Below are 16,431 nucleotides of genomic sequence, written 5' to 3'. Positions count from 1 at the left end.
ATGGTGGCTGTGTGGAATGCTCTTCCCCAGAGGGCAGTGGAGTCCCAGTCTCTGGATTCATTTAAGAAAGAGTTAGATAGAACTCTCAAGGATAGTGGAATCAAGGGTTATGGAGATAAGGCAGGAACAGGATACTGATTAAGGATGATCAGCCATGATCATATTGAATGGTGGTGCAGGCTCGAAGGGCAGAATGGCCTACTCCTGCACCTAATGTCTATTGTCTATTTTGAGCCAGGCCAGGTGTCAGATCTCTCGGTAGGAGAGCATTTTGGTGACAGTGACCACAACTGCCTCACCTTTACCATAGTCATGGAGAGGGATAAGAACAGACAATATGGGAAGGTATTTAATTGGGGCTAGGGGAAATTTTACTGCTATGAGACAAGTGCTGTGGTGTATAAATTGGGAACAGCTGTTCTATGAGAAAGGCACAAAGAAATGTGGACGCTGTTTAAGGAGCACTTGTTGCAAGTGTTGGATAATTTTGTCCCATACAGACAGGCAAGGAATGGTAAGGTGAAGGAGCATTGGATGACAAGAGCAGAGGAGCCTCTTGTCAAAAGGAAGAAGGAAGCTTACTTAAGGTTGAGGTAGCAAGGATCTCACACAGCTTTAGAGAATTACAGGGTAGCTAGGAAAGAACTCAAAAATGGACTGAGGAGAGCTAGGAGGGGGCACAAAAAGCCTTAACGGGAAGGATTAGGGAAAACCCAAAGGTGTTCTACATGTACATGAGAAATAAGAGAATAATCAGAGAGTAGATAGGGCCAAATAGGGATAATGGAGGGAACTTGTTCCTGGAGTCTTAAGAGGTAAGGGAGGCCCTAAATAAATTTTTTACTTCAGTATTCACTAGAGAGAGGCCTTGTTGATAGTGAGAACACAGTAGACCAGGTCAATAGGCTTGAACAGATTGATATTAAAGAAGTGGATGTGCTGGAAATTCTGAAGCATCAAGATAGATGCCAGACCAGATATATCCAAGATAACTTTGGGAAGGGAGGAATGAGATTGCTGCGCCTCTGGAGATGATCTTTGCACCCTCACTCTCCATGGGAGAAATACCAGCTGAATGGAGAGAGGTAAATGTTGAAGAAAGGGAATACGGAAATCCCTGGGAATTACTGACCAGTCAGTTTTACATCTGTGGTAAGCAAGGTATTGGAAAGGATTCTGAGAGATAGAATTTATGACTATTTGGAAAAACATAATTTCATTAAAGATAGTCAGCATGGCTTTGTGAGGGGCAGATCATACCTCACAAGCCTTACTGAGTTCTTTGAAGATGTGATGAGACAAGTTGACGAAGGTCGAGCAGTGGATGTGGTGTATATGGATTTCATAGGGCATTTAATAAGATTCCCCATGGTAGGCTCATTCAGAAAGTTAGGAGGTATGGGATACAGGGAAATTTGGCTGTCTGGTTACAGAATTTGCTGGCTGAAAGAAGACAGCGAGTGGTAGTGGATAGAAAGTATTCTGCCTGGAGGTCAATGACCAGTGGTGTCTTGCAGGGATGTGTTCTTGGGCCTCTGCTCTTTGTAGTTTTTATAAATGACTTGGATGAAAAAATAGAAGGGTAGGTTAGTAAGTTTGCTGATGACATAAAGGTTGGTGGTGTTAAAAGTGTCGAGGGCTGTTGAAGGCTACAACATGACATTGACAGGATGCAGAGCTTAGCTGAGAACTGGCAGATGGAGTTCCATCTGGATAAATGCGAAGTGATGCATTTTGGAAGGTCGAATTTGAATGCTGAATACAGGGTTAAAAATAGGATCCTTGGCAGTGTGGAGGTACAGTGGGATTTTGGGGTCCATGTACATAGAACCCTCAAAGTTGACACCCTAGTTGATAGGGTTGTTAAGAAGGTGTATGGTGTTTTGGCTTTCATTAACAGCAGTACTGAGTTTAAGAGCTGCGAGGTTTTGCTGCAGCTCCATAAAACCCTGGTTAAACCACACTTGGAATATTGTGCCCAGTTCTGGTCGCCTCATTATAGGAAGGATGTAGATGCTTCAGCGAGGGTGCAGGGATTTACCAATATGCTGCCAGGATTGGAGGGCTTGTCTTATGAAGAGAGGTTAAGTGAGGTAGGGTTTTTCACACTGGAGAGAAGGAGGAAGAGAGGTAACTTGATAGAGGTGTACAAGGTAATGAGAGGCATAAATAGAGTAGATAGCCAGAGACTTTTCCCAGGACAGAAATAGCTGTCACGAGGGGTCTTAATTTTAAAGTGTTTGGAGCAAGGTATAGGGGAGATGTCAGAAGTAGATGATGCAGAGAGTGGTGAGTGCATGGAATGCATTGCCAGTGGTGGTAGTGGAGTTGGAGACATTAGGGACATTTAAGTGACTGCTAGACAAGCACATGGATGGCAGTAAATTGAAGGGTGTGTAGGTTAGGTTGATCTTCGAGTAAGATAAATGCTTGGCACAACATCGTGGGCCAAAGGGCCTGTACTGTGCTGTACTGTTCTATGTTCTATAATGGAGCTGAGCCAAGGGGGGATAGTGAAAGATTTCCAGCATTGTACAGACGAGACAGGGATAGGTTGCAGCAATCACAGTGAGTTGAGTTTAATATGAAATATTCAGTGGTGTAGATAAGCTAAGCTCCGGATATTACTTCGAAGTAAGTCACTGCAGCAAGACCTGTGCCATAAATCTATATCAGTGAAAGAGTAAATTTAAAAACGATACTTATAAGATATTTTATTTAACTAAAGAGTGATAAGAGAGTTTACAAAAATCTGGCAGGAAAGGTAGTTAAACAGTAAGAGAGCCCAAGTTGCAGATTAATGCTAAAACGAATGAATTAGGATACAAGAGACAAGCATCAATGGATCAAATGGCCTTAGCATGACCTTGAATAGTTGTGTCCTCTATAACAGCTGAAAATGTGTTGCTGGAAAGGCGCAGCAGGTCAGGCAGCATCCAAGGAACAGGAGAATCGACGTTTCGGGCATGAGCCCTTCTTCGAAGAAGGGCTCATGCCCGAAACGTCAATTCTCCTGCTCCTTGGATGCTGCCTGACTTGCTGCGCTTTTCCAGTAACACATTTTCAGCTCTGATCTCCAGCATCTGCAGTCCTCACTTTCTCCTCTATTACAGCACTAACTAGCCTCTGAGTAGCTGGACTGGTGATCACTAGCAATTTGGTTTGATGTAGGTTCAAATCACTCAGTCATTTGGCATCTTCTACATGAGAGATCCATTGCGATATGGCACTTGGGGGTTTTTTCCTAAATTTTCGTACATGATTTTACAAGTTGAGGAATTTCCATTGTGGGGAATAGTCTTTTTCCTCTATCTTTAGCAGCAGACGCTCCCAGGGCAAGTTCAACATGAGGTTAGGCAAAGGGCGGAGCTCTCTCTACACTGTCCACATCAAACACTCCCAGGACCGCTAAAAAAGATAAATCAGTTGAGTGTGTGGTGCTGGAGAAGCACAGCAGCTCAGGCAGTATGTGAAGTGCTGGAGAATCGACATTTCGGGCATAAGCCCTTCATGAGGAAAGGGCTTATGCCCGAAATGTTGATTCTCCTGCTCCTCGGATGCTACCCGACCTGCTGTGCTTTTCCAGCACCACACTCTCGACTCTGATACTCCAGCATCTGCAGTCCTTGCTTTCTCCAAAAAGATGAATCAGCTGATCTATGCCAGGCTTGATGGAAAGTAGTCTCAAACGAATCATTCAAAGGTATTATTTAATATTGCAAAGAGGTACGTAGCATTGGCAGTCCCAAAACAGATTAATTGGCCCAACAGTGAATGCTTAATTTTCTTTGTCTTAGCAGCCGCTGTTCTGATCATCCCCTGGTGAAATATTCCTGGTATTTTATCACAATAAAGATGCTTTAACAATGCATGTTGCAGTTATGCTAGATTTGTCAACAAACATAAGAAATTTTTATTTACCCTCTACTCTTAAGATCCTGAAATCAAGTGACCGTTCAACCTCAAAAGCAGGATGTGGAGGTGAGCAAATGTGAAGTTTAACTTGGTGAAAGGGGATGTAATTTCCCTGGGGCTGTAGGGAGGGAGGAAGAGAATCACAAATACATGGACAGTCACTTTCACACCCAACATTTGATTTTATTGAAATCAACGGTGGTAATCGTCAATTATGTTTAATTATATGCAGTAGAGGAGCTTAACTGGAAGTTTCCCTTAAGTAGACTGACACTCACGGCAACTGGTAGTTGATTTTAGAGGCATACACTTGTAAAATTTCATTCTGTAAATGAATGTTAAACTGAGTAAAGATTGGCTGCAGCACCATCTTTCAATGGCAATTTCGAAAGGTAACAAATGGGACTGAATTTCACGTGACATGGGAAAAGATTGCAATTTCCCATCCAGTGAGATCTCATTAATAAGCTGGCTCATTATAGCAGGAGTGAGTCATTGTAGTCTCCTGGCATGTGGGCCCTCAGAACAATTGCCAACTCTATCCCTTTCACAGGAAATCTAGGGTTAATGGAAGGTTCTTTTACACTCTGGTGCTTGAGGCATTTTTTTTTGTTGCTCAAAGACGTTTCATGTGGGCAAACTACCGCTTCTCAAAACATAATCAGAATGCAATTATTGCTCCAGTGTCTGATGCAATACAATTTGCTGTCAATTACAGATCTGGAAGACAATTTGGTCTTTAATGTAAGCCAATTCCCACAGTGTCCCTGTATACACTGGACGAAATTGCATTGGCTAATTATATCATTCAGGAAACATTTGAAGGTCACATAATTGATTTGTTGGAGTTGGCCGGCAAACTTGTCTACACCTAGGCAAACACAGAGATCATTATTTGAGTGACTAGGAAGCAGGAGCAGAACCACAGAGGGCCCTGCAGGTTAATATCAGGAACATGAACAAAGCTCCTGCTGTTGTTCTCTTTTAATCTCTGACAAAATCAAAAGCAAGGTCAGAAAGGATGGCATGCAATTCAAGGCTCAGTACCACACTGTTGGAAGTGCCACTTTTCAGACAAGATGATAAACTGTAGACACCTCCATCCTCTTGGGCTGATGACAAAAAAAAATGCCCTTTGGACACTGGTTTGAAAAAAAAACCCAGAAGTTTTAACCTGAGTGTTCTGACCAATATATATTCCCACCGGCTGGTTAGCACAGTTGGCTGGTTGGCTCGTTTGCAATGCAGAGTGATACCAACAGCATAGATTTAATTCCTGCACCTGCTGAAATTACCATGGTCTCCTTCTCAACCTGTGGTGACCGTCAGGTTAAATCACCACCAGCTGGCTCTTTCCAATGATGCAGCAGCCCTTTGGTGACTTTACCTTTATTTATCACTGATCATTCAGTGGTCATTATCGCTATACCATTGTAGGAGAGAGGGGGAATAGTGAATATGTGACAGGGCTCGCCGGTGGGAGGGAAGGGGGAGCCCCAGAGTGGCTGGTCGGGGGAATAGTGATGGCACATGGTGGGTGACGGTTGGATGTGTTGTGGTGAAGGGGAATTGGGTGTAGGACAGAAGAGGGATTGGGAGGGATGTGGGCTAGGGAGTGATGTGGGAAGGGGTGCTCGTGAAGGAGGAGAAGTGTAGCGGTAGGGTGCATTGTAGGGGTGAATGGGTAAGGAGGGAGAGCTGGTGTGCTGGCTGGCTGCAGGTCGGCAGTAGGTCCCAGGGGTGATGCTGGGAAATGTAGTCTGGGACTCGCTTGCCCGCCTCCAATCTTCCTCCTCCAATTGGTCACTACCTGAAAGCCTTGTACCTGCTCTAGAACTCTTCATTGCAGACTGCCAACGTGACATTGGCTGCCTCAGTTTCTCCACCCCCCTCACCCAGTCTGACCTCACGCCCTCCAAACACGCACCCCTGGTTAACCATCAAACCTGCTGACAAAGGTGGGGCAGTGATAGTCTGGAGCACGGACCACTATATGGCAGAGCCCACCGCCAATTCTCTGACATCACGTTTTACCTCGCCGCTGCCCACAACCCATCATGCCCAAATCTAAGACACTTGTCTGTGCCTTCACTGCCTCTGGTGATCTCCCCTCCACTGCCTCCAAACTCATAGCCCCCCAGCCCTGTACTGCCTGGTTCTACCTGCCCCCCAAGATCCACAAGCCCAACTACCCAGGCTGACCTATCATCTTGGCATGCTCCTGCCCCACTGAACTCATCTCGTCCTACCTCGACTCCATCCTCTCCTCCTTAGTTCAGGCACTTCCCACCTACATCCGCAACACTAACCACGCCCTCCATCTCATCAGTAACTTCCAGTTCCTACACCCCTAGCGCTTTATCTTCACTATGGACGTGCAGTCCTTATACATGTCTATATGCCACATGGCCTCCAGACCCTCCGCTTCTTCCTCTTCAATTGACCCATCCAGTCCTCCTCCACCAATACCATCTTCCAACTCGCCAAACTGGTCCTCACCCTTAATAACTTTTTCTTGAACTCCTCCCATTTTCTCCAAATCAAAGGGATGGCCATGGGTACCTGGATGGGCCCCAGCTACGCTTGCCTCTTTGTCGGCTATATCAAACAGTCCCTCTTTAATACCTCCATGGGTACTGTACCCCAACTCTTCTGCCGTTACATCGATGACTGCATTAGTGCAGGGATCTGCACCGAGGCTGAGCTGGAGCAGTTAATCGACTTTGCCCACAACTCCCACCCCGCTCTCAAATTCACTTGGTCCATGTCAGATACCTCTTTCCCCTTTCTTGACCTCACCATTTCCATCTCCGGTGACAGTCTCCAGACAGACATCTACTACAAATCTACTACAACCTTCCCATAACTACCTGGACTACACCTCCTCCTACCCAGTATCCTGCAAGAACTTCATTCCATTCTCCCAATTCCTCCGCCTCTGCCGGATTTGCTCGGACGAGGAGACATTCAACTCACAAGCATCCCAGATGTCCACCTATTTTGAACATCGTTCTTTTCTCCTTCCGTCATCCAGACAGCCCTCCGCCGCACCACGACCATTCCCCGCTCCACCACTTTAAACCTGCCCCCACCCAACACAATAAGACAGTGAATAAAGACTGTCCCCTGACTCACCTACCACCCCACCAGTCTCTGCATCCAATGCATCATGCTCAAACACTTCCTCCATCTCCAAATAGACCCCGCCACTGAGAACATCTTCCCCTCCCCACCCCTCTCTGCCTTCCGCAAAGTCGGTTCCCTCCGACAGTCCTTGCGGAAGGCAGAGAGGAATGGGGAGGGGAATCCCCAGGTACTTTCCCCTGCAACCAGAAAAGATGCAAAACCTGCCGGTACACCAACCCCCTCCACCTCCATCCAGGGCACCAAACAGTACTTCCAGATGAGACAGAGATTCACTTGCCTTTCTTCCAAACTAGTGTACTGCATCAGGTACTCCTCATGTGTCTTCTCGACATCAAGGAAACCGAACGTAAACTCAGGGAACGGCTCACCAAGCATAGCAGCCGAGTCTGCAGGGGCCGACCAGACCAGTCACCGCCCATTTCAATTCCCCCAACCACTCCCTTTCTGACATGACCATCCTTGGCCTCTTCCATTGCCAAAACAAACCACAGCCCCTATTGGAGAAACAACACCTTATCTTCAGCCTGGGCACCCTGCAACCTGGAGGACTCAAGATTGAGTTCTCCAATTTCAACTACCCTCCTTCCTCATCCCCCGACTCCCTTCCCAGCCCCTCCCTTCTACTGCTCCCTGCCACCAACCGGGTTCACCCCTTCCAGTGACCAACCAGGTCGTACCCTCTATCTGTCTTTACTTATGCCCACTTCACCACCCTGCCCCTGCCTCCCCCTATCTGCAGCCCCCCCACACCCACCCTCAGTCGTGAAGAAGGGTTACACCCAAAACGTTGACTTCTGCACCTCCTGATGCTGCCTGGCTTGCTGTGATCTTTCAGCCTCCTGCCTGTCCACTTTGGATTCCAACATCTGCAGTATTTTTTGTCTCGAATCATGTTATTTTCCCTCAGCATTCTCAGAGGAAAGAATCAAAGTTGAACCTCCAAGCCCCTCTACATTAGCATTTACATGAAGGCATGTTTTCTTTCTTTAAATCCTATTACTGTCACAAATTGCAAATCGTTAAGCAACACTTCCCCAGTGTGTGTTGGATACAGTGAACTTTCCTGCACTCGTTTTGATTTTACTTTATCCATCCAACAAAATTATATTCATCTTTCCTCTTCTTAGACTGTCCCTTCCTCTCAAATCTGAGAATTTTTAAAAAATGCATCCTTGGGATATAGGCTGGCAAAGCTGGCATCTCTAATTGCCCCTCAGTTTTCTTCATGAACCACTGTAGCACATGTTTTGGAAGAGCCACTGCAAAGAATTGTAGTAAAGCAGAGGGAGGCCATCATTTCTGTGGTGGTCTGCGAAAATGGTCTCAAACTTAATCCAACTTTCTACTCACGGTCCACAGGCCTCAGCTGCATGCTTGAGTATTTTTTTCTAAAACACAATGAGTGTTTCTCCTTCTTTGTCCCTTTCAGACAGCGAGTCTGAGACACTCAATATTCTCTGGTTGAGGTTTTTCCTCAAGGTTTTCTATCAGATTTATATCTATTTCTCCTGGTGTCTCTTTTCATGAAGTGAATTAGATCACTCAAACCCAGACCTTCCAGGCCCCTTCATAATTTCATACACCTCAATTAGATCTTCGAGCTGCAAATTTCCATCTTAAGGTCATGTGCTGAGGACAAATGGTGATGCAAGTGGAATAAGAAGATGGCAGCTGCGAGGCCAAAGTCAAAAGAAGAATGGAAGCAACCAGAAAGAATTTTGAAGGTCAAGAATTTTGAACAATAAGAAAGTTCCAGCTTATAGCAAAGAGGAAACGCACTGGATGCTCCACTCTATCCCTTTTCCTGTATGCCTCAGATATCTGGACAATCAGAACAAATCTGGGGAAGGAAACCACTTTAAAATGTTGTGTATGCAAAAAAAATACAAACAAAACAAAGAAAAATGATAAATGAATTGGTATTTTAAATGGCAAGAGCAAAAAGAACTCTTAAAAAGTCATGATTTAGAGCAGCCAGTGTTGGACTGGGTTGGACAAATATCTCACAACACCAGGTTATAGTCCAACAGGTTTGCTTGGAGGCACCAGCTTTTGAAGCACTCCTTCTTCATCAGGTACAAAGTTAAAAATCACACAACACCAGGTTATAGTCCAACAGGTTTAATTGGAAGCACACTAGCTAGTGTGCTTCCAATTAAACCTGTTGGACTATAACCTGGTGTTGTGTGATTTTTAACTTTGTACACCCCAGTCCAACACCGGCATCTCCGAATCTTCATCAGGTGGTTGTGAAGCAGGACTATAATGCACAGAATTTATAGCAGAAGACTACATATATCATGCAGCTGAAGTGATAAACCTAGATTAAGTCTTTCATCTTTTAGAATGGGTTTGTTTGTTTCGGTTCTTTAATATGTAAATCCCAGAACTTCTTTTAAGTCACATTCTCGAGAGAACTTCAGGTTTCCTAACAAAAGGTGCCATCTCAGCTCAGACAATGCATTAAAGGTGTGAGGTTAAAGTCTGTCTCTGTCCCAATCTTGAGTCACACTGGTTCTATTTCTAAAGTGAGATTTATAGACTATTACATAGATTTACTGTAGGTTATGTACTTTTTGAGGAAAATAGAACTTATCTGTAAATATAATTCTGCAGATACAAATTCACCTCAAACTTATATGTGCACGCGTGCAGGAGAAACAGAGTTTGTGCATGTGGGAGAGTGTTTGCATGTGTGTAAGCTTGGTAAAGTATGTATATGAGTATGGTGGGACACAAATCTGTGAAAGGGTGCGTGCATGGGTGTGAGTGTGGGGTGTGTGTGTGTATGAGAGAGAGTCTGCGTGAGTGTGAGCATGTAAGAATGTGTGTGTATGCTTGTGTGCATGCACATGTGTGTGAGAGCGAGAGATTATATAATGCGTGGGGTCATCTGTAGTGTGACATGAATCCAAGGTCCCAGTTGAGGCCATCCTCATGGGTACCAAACTCAGCCACTTTGCATTGTTAGAGTCATAGAGATGTACAGCATGGAAAAAGACCCTTCGGTCCATGCCGACCAGATATCCCAATCCAATCTAATCCCACCTGCCAGCACCCAGCCCATATCCCTCCAAACCCTTCCTATTCATATACCCATCCAAATGCCTCTTAAATGTTGCAATTGTACCAGCCTCCACCTCTTCCTCTGGCAGCGCATTCCATACACGTACCACCCTCTGCGTGAAAAAGTTGCCCCTTAGGTCTCTTTTATATCTTTCCCCTCTCACCTATGCCTAAATCTAAACCTATGCCCACTAGTTCTGGACTCCCCGTCCCAGGGAAAAGACTTCGCCTATTTACCTTATCCACATCCCTCATAATTATGTAAACCTCTATAAGATCACCCCTCAGCCTCCGACGCTGCAGGGAAAACAGCCCCAGCCTGTTCAGCCTCTCCCTACAGCTCGAATCCTCCAACCCTGGGACATCCTTGTAAATCTTTTCTGAACCCTTTCAAGTTTTGCAACATCTTTCAGATAGGAAGGAGACCAGATTTGCACACAATATTCCAACAGTGGCCTAACCAATGTCCTGTACAGCCGCAACATGACTTCCCAACTCCTGTACTCAATACTCTGACCAATAAAGGAAAGCATACCAAACGCCTTCTTCACTATCCTATCTACCTGCGACTCCACTGTCAAGGAGCTATGAACCTGCACTCCAAGGTCTCTTTGTTCAGCAACACTCCCTAGGACCTTACCATTAAGTGTATAAGTCCTGCTAAGATTTGCTTTCCCAAAATGCAGCACCTCACATTTATCTGAAGTAAACTCCATCTGCCACTTCTCAGCCATTGGCCCATCTAGTCCAGACTCTGTTGTAATCTGAGCTAACCCTCTTCACTGTCGACTACACCTCCAATTTTGGTGTCATCTGCAAACTTACTAACTGTACCTCTTATGCTCAGATCCAAATCATTTATGTAAACATGAAGGGCGTTTGCCCAAAACGTCGATTTTCCTGCTCCTTAGATGCTGCCTGACCTGCTGTGCTTTTCCATAATCCACACTCTAGACACTAATCTCCAGCATCTGCAGTACTCACTTTCGCCTAGCCACTTTGCTTTGTTGTCTGTCCCAAAGACCACCTAGAGGATGGTCACCCAAAGGTCTGAGGCCGAATGTCCCTGACCACTGAAGTGTTCCCTGACTGGGAGGGAACACTCCTGCCTGGCGATTGTTGTGCAGTGTCCATTTGTCCATTGTTATAGTGTCTGCTGGGTCTTGCCAATGTACCATGCCTCAGGGCATCATTGTCTATCTCATACGCTGCAGACAATGTTGGCCAAGTCACATGAGTACCTGACACATAAATGGTGTATAATGGTAGTATCTGTGTCAACACTCTGACATGTCTTGCAGCGGTTGCCCTGACAGGACTGTTACGGTGTTGTGGTCAATGTTGTCCTGAAGGCTCAGCAGTTTGCGACAAACAATGATCTGTTTAAGGTTTGGTGGTTGTTTAAAGGCAAGAAGTGGGGGTGTAAGGAAGGTCTTGACGAGGTGCTCATCCTCATCAATAATATGTTGCAGACTACAAAGAACATGGCACAGTTTTTCGGCTCCCGAGAAGAACTGAACAACCCTATTGGTTGCAACCCTGTCTGTCTCCTGAGGAGATCATTATGGTTTCTCGTTGTGGAATGTCTGAACTGGCGGTCAACGAGTTGAGCATCGTACCCTGTTCTTATAAGGGCATCCTTGAGCACCTTCAGGTGTCTGTCATGTTTGTCCTCATCTGAACAGATCCTGTGTATGCGTGGGGTTGTCTGTATGGGATGGCTGTTTTAATATGCTTCGAGTGGAAGCTAGAGAAGTGTAGCATTGTGAGATTATCCATGGGTTTGTGGTAGAGTGAGGTGCTGAAGTGCCTATCTTTGATGTAGATGCATATGTCCAAGAATGAGACAGATACTAAAGAGTAGTCCATGGTAAATCTGATGGTGAGAAGAAACTCATTGATATCACTGTGTAGTTGTTTCAGTAACTCCTCACCAGGGGTCCACAGGAAAAAAATGTTGTCATTATATCTGGTGTATAGTGTTGGTTGCAGGTTCTGTGCAGAAAAGTCGTCTTGTTCGAACCTGTGCATGAAAATGTTGGCATACTGGGGTGTCTTAAAAAGTGACATCCAGAGAAGTTAATGCCAGGGTTTCGCAGGATTTTTTTCAGAGCTGAAATGGGACAGAGATTTCTTCCATAGGGCAGCTGAGAGAGGGGTCGATGAGTACAGTGGACTGTGAGGATGTTGCCTGAAGGGAGGACAGAGGCAGAGCATGATCCCCAACCTCCAGGCAAGAAAGAGCTCAAGGCAGGACAGGAGGAGGTCTCCCTCAACTTCCTCCAGCCCCAAGAAAATCTAATGTGTGCAATCCTGCCTGACAACTAAAATTCTCCATTCCCAACAACATCCCCATAAATCTTGACTGTACGCTCCCAAGTGCAATAACATCCTTCCTGTAATGCAGTGACCAGAAATGTGCACAGCACTTGAACTGTGGCCTAACTGGTGTTTATTTTTTATTACAGTTCAAGCATAGACTTCCTGCTCTTATAGTCTATGACCTGGCCTCCTTCACCGCCGCTCCCTCACCACCAGACGCCTGGAGGAAGAACGCCTCATCTTAAATACCGCCTCGGAACACTTCAACCCCAGGGCATCAATGTGGACTTCAACAGTTTCCTCATTTCCCCTTCCCCCACCTCAACCTAGTTCCAAACTTCCAGCTCTGCACTGTCCCCATGACTTGTCCGGACCTGTCCTACCTGCCTATCTCCTTTTCCACCTATCCACTCCACCCTCTCCTCCCTGATCTATCACCTTTATCCCCTCCCCCACTCACCCATTGTACTCTATGCTACTTTCTCCCCACCCCCACCCTCCTCTAGCTGGTCTCTCCACGCTTCAGGCTCACTGCCTTTATTCCTGATGAAGGGCTTTTGCCCGAAACATCGATTTCGCTGCTCCTTGGATGCTGCCTGAACTGCTATGCTCTTCCAGCACCACTAATCCAGAATCCATAGTCTATGACCTGGCCAGTAAAGGGAAATATCTGTTTGCTGCCTTGACCACCTTATCTACTTGTCTTCCTACGTCGGACATTCCTTGCCAAGGATTTTTAATTTTCCACACTTCATAGAATCTTATTTTTTCCCCTATAGTTTATTCTCTAATGGGACAAGGGTGTTGCTGACAAAGCCAGCATTTGTTGCTCATTCCTACTTGCTCTTGAATTGAACGGCTTGTTAGACCATTTCAGAAGGTATATAAGAGTCAATGCGATTGCTATGGGTCTGTAGGTCAGACTGGGTAAGGATTGCAGATTTCCTTCTCTAAAGGTCATTCAGTGAACCAGACAGGTATTACAAATTTTTGCCCTCCCCAATGTATTAGATCATGCATTACCTGACTGAATTCCTAATTGCTACTTTTCTGCCCACTCGATCCATCCATTGCTAGCCTCCTATGGTCTACACCTTTCATGATCAAACGCATGGTGAATTTTGGTATCACTCACGATCATCTTATTTATAGCAGTTACAGTTAATCTAATCCACTGATATAGATCATAAGATATACTGTCAGAAAAGTTTACCACCACCTGGTGAATACAGAAGAAATGCCAGGAGCAGCAGATAGGACTGTATTGTGCGCTGATCTGACAGAGCCTCTGACACTAAGTGGAGAGGTCTTGTTTGGTTAGTCTTAGCTAAATATGAATATTCTGATAAAGCCACTTCATAGTAGAGAACAATTGAATGCAGTGCCTGGCCTTCCTTAAGTCATGTGTCAGTGGCCTACTCCTATTTTCTACATTTCAATCAACTTAAACCTTAAAGCAGCCCAAAATGCATCAGTAGAGTTGTAAACAAACAAAAGTTGAGCAGCATTGGGAGAAATTAGGACAGCTGACCAAACCCTTGGTCAAAGAGGAAGGTTCTGAACAGCATCTTTAAAAAATGAGAGACAAAGGCAGAGACAAGAGGATGGGCGAATGTGAGGACTGCAGATGCTGGAGATTAGAGTAAAGAGCGTGGTGCTGGAAAAGTTCAGCAAGTCAGGCAGCATCCAAGGAGCGGGAGAATCGACGCTTTGGGTAAAAGCCCTTCATCAGGAATGTTCAGGGAGGGAATTCTAGATTGTGAAATTCGCAGAGAAATGACAAAAATCATGGAATCAGAGATTGAGGACTGCAGAGATCTCAGAAGATGAGAGGGTTGGAACAAATTTGACATAGGGAGGTGGAATCTCATGGCAGGATTTGAAAAATATGGATGAGAGTTTCAAAATCTTAAAGAACCCCAAAGTTACCCATACTTTGAAAGCCAATTGTTGTACTGAACTTCCCTCTCACCAACTTTAATCTGTACAAATAAACTGGTATAAGTCAAAGTTAATTCCAGGTTGGATTTATCTCTGTGATTTAATGCCTTACATTTCTTCAGCAGGGCTTCTCTGTGTCACATCTTTTCAAAGTGAAACTCCTCAACTGAATAACTCCGTCCTGCAGAAGTAGCGATGAGAATCACCTTGTCTTCCTCGTCAAATGTTCCTTTACAGTTTAGTGACAAAAAAGGTGAGAAGGGTGTATGGCTCCAGAGTGCAGAACTTAAAATTGTGGGTTTCCAATACTTTAAATAGCAAGCTAAATTTATTGCTACTTTTGTAAAGGAGCTGTTACCTTATTTTCATTTTACACTGTTACCTTAATCATTCAATTCTGATCAATTTGCCAGTGACTTATAATTCAATGAAGTTTTCAAATCTTTGATAAATCATACTTGCATAGAATTTACGGGGTAGGAAGAGGTTATTCAGCCCAACAGGTCCATGCTAGCACTTATTCTCCACATGACCTTGATTCCATCCTTCATTTTGCAACCCATCAATGTAACCTGCCATTCATATGAATTATGATCAGGAAAAGGCCACTCTGCCCCTCCAACCTGTTTGCCATTCTATAAGAGATCTGATTGTTCCATATTCCCACCTTACCCCCCCCACCCCAGATAACCAATCATCCCCTTGCTCATCAAGAATTTATTCACCTCTACTTTAAAAGTATTCAAAGATTCTGCTTCCTCCACATTTTGAGAAAGAGATTTCCAAAGTTTCACATTTCTCCTCATTATTCCCACCATCCCTGTGTTTTTAAATAGTGATACCTAATTCAAGATTCTCCCACATGAGCAAACCTGCTTTCATGTCTATTGTGTCAAGACCCTTCAGGATCATATACATTTCAATTAAGTTCCCTCTAAACTCCAGTGAATACAAGCAGAGCCTGTCCAACCTTTTCACATATTCCTTTCTCCCTCATCAGTTTATCCATTGCCCCCATAGAGGCATCTCTGCTATTTGAGTTCTCATGGCAGTGAGTTCCAAGTCATATTCAGTGCAAGATTTCCATTGAGTTTACGCCTATGCATTTTTTGTTAAATTCTAGTGGATTACATTTAGATAAATATTTTAAAATGTGTATGCCGTTAAATAATACATATTGTGAATTAACATTTTAACTAGTAGTTTTAAGATGCGCTTCCTAATCCCACTTGAATCCAATTTTTTCCAATTGGTATGTTACTAATTATAATAGGTTAATTACAGAAGTCCATAGGTCAAGGCTGCTAATTATAGGAGGCTTGTAATTCTCTACACTGGGATAAAACTGATCGATTGAAATAGTTTATAATGGGAGTAAAAAGGAAGAGCTTTCAGCAAGTGGGATCATATTTAGTGGGAGTGAATAAGAAGGGGCTCAGCTCACTTGGACTTGGTGCAGTGCAGTGAATGAGAGGACCTTAGTCTAAAGCGAGGTTTCCTGATGGGAGTCCCTCTGAAATATGTGTACTCCTCTAATTCTTTGCAACCCCAATTTCAATCACTCCACCATTGGCAGCCATGCCTTCAGCGGCCTTGACTCTGGAATTCTCCCCTTAAACCTCTCTGCTAGGTGACAGAATAATGGTATTGTTGCTGGACACCCAGGTACTGTTATGGGGACACAGGTTCGAATCCTACCACACCAAATAGTGGAGCTTGATTTTTCTTTTTGAAATTATGAAATTAAAAGTTTAATCATGATCATTGAACCATTGTCTGATTCACTAAAGCCCTTTAGAGAAGGTCATCACCTGCTCTGGTCAAATGGGAATTCAAACTGGCAAGCAATGTACTAATAGGGAAGGCAAAATATTGCAAAACCCATCTAATTTACTAATGCCCTTTAGGGAAGGAAATTTGCCATCGTTACACAGTCTGACCTACACGTGACTCCAGACCCATGGCAACCCAGTTGATTCTTAACTGCCCTGTGAAATGGCCCCAACAAGGCAGCCAATTTTATCAACTGCTAAAATGTCT

At 44.5% G+C, this 16,431-nt stretch overlaps 1 protein-coding gene and 1 long non-coding RNA gene across 6 annotated transcripts in view; one reads left to right on the top strand and one right to left on the bottom strand.

The window, feature by feature from the left end:
- LOC122542819 overlaps positions 1–12,696 on the top strand; it is a 29,377-nt gene extending 16,681 nt beyond the window's left edge. The window contains exon 3 of the long non-coding RNA XR_006309870.1: positions 12,597–12,696. This is a non-coding gene — a long non-coding RNA (uncharacterized LOC122542819). The remainder of the gene's footprint in view (positions 1–12,596) is intronic.
- LOC122542817 (neuronal PAS domain-containing protein 3-like) overlaps positions 1–16,431 on the bottom strand; it is a 433,604-nt gene that overhangs the window by 239,282 nt on the left and 177,891 nt on the right. The gene's annotated exons all lie outside the window — the stretch shown is intronic.

This window comes from Chiloscyllium plagiosum, chromosome 41 (assembly GCF_004010195.1).
Source record: "Chiloscyllium plagiosum isolate BGI_BamShark_2017 chromosome 41, ASM401019v2, whole genome shotgun sequence".
Lineage (NCBI taxonomy): Eukaryota > Metazoa > Chordata > Chondrichthyes > Orectolobiformes > Hemiscylliidae > Chiloscyllium > Chiloscyllium plagiosum.
Note: the sequence above shows the minus strand (reverse complement) of the source record. Positions and strands in the feature narration are given on the sequence as shown.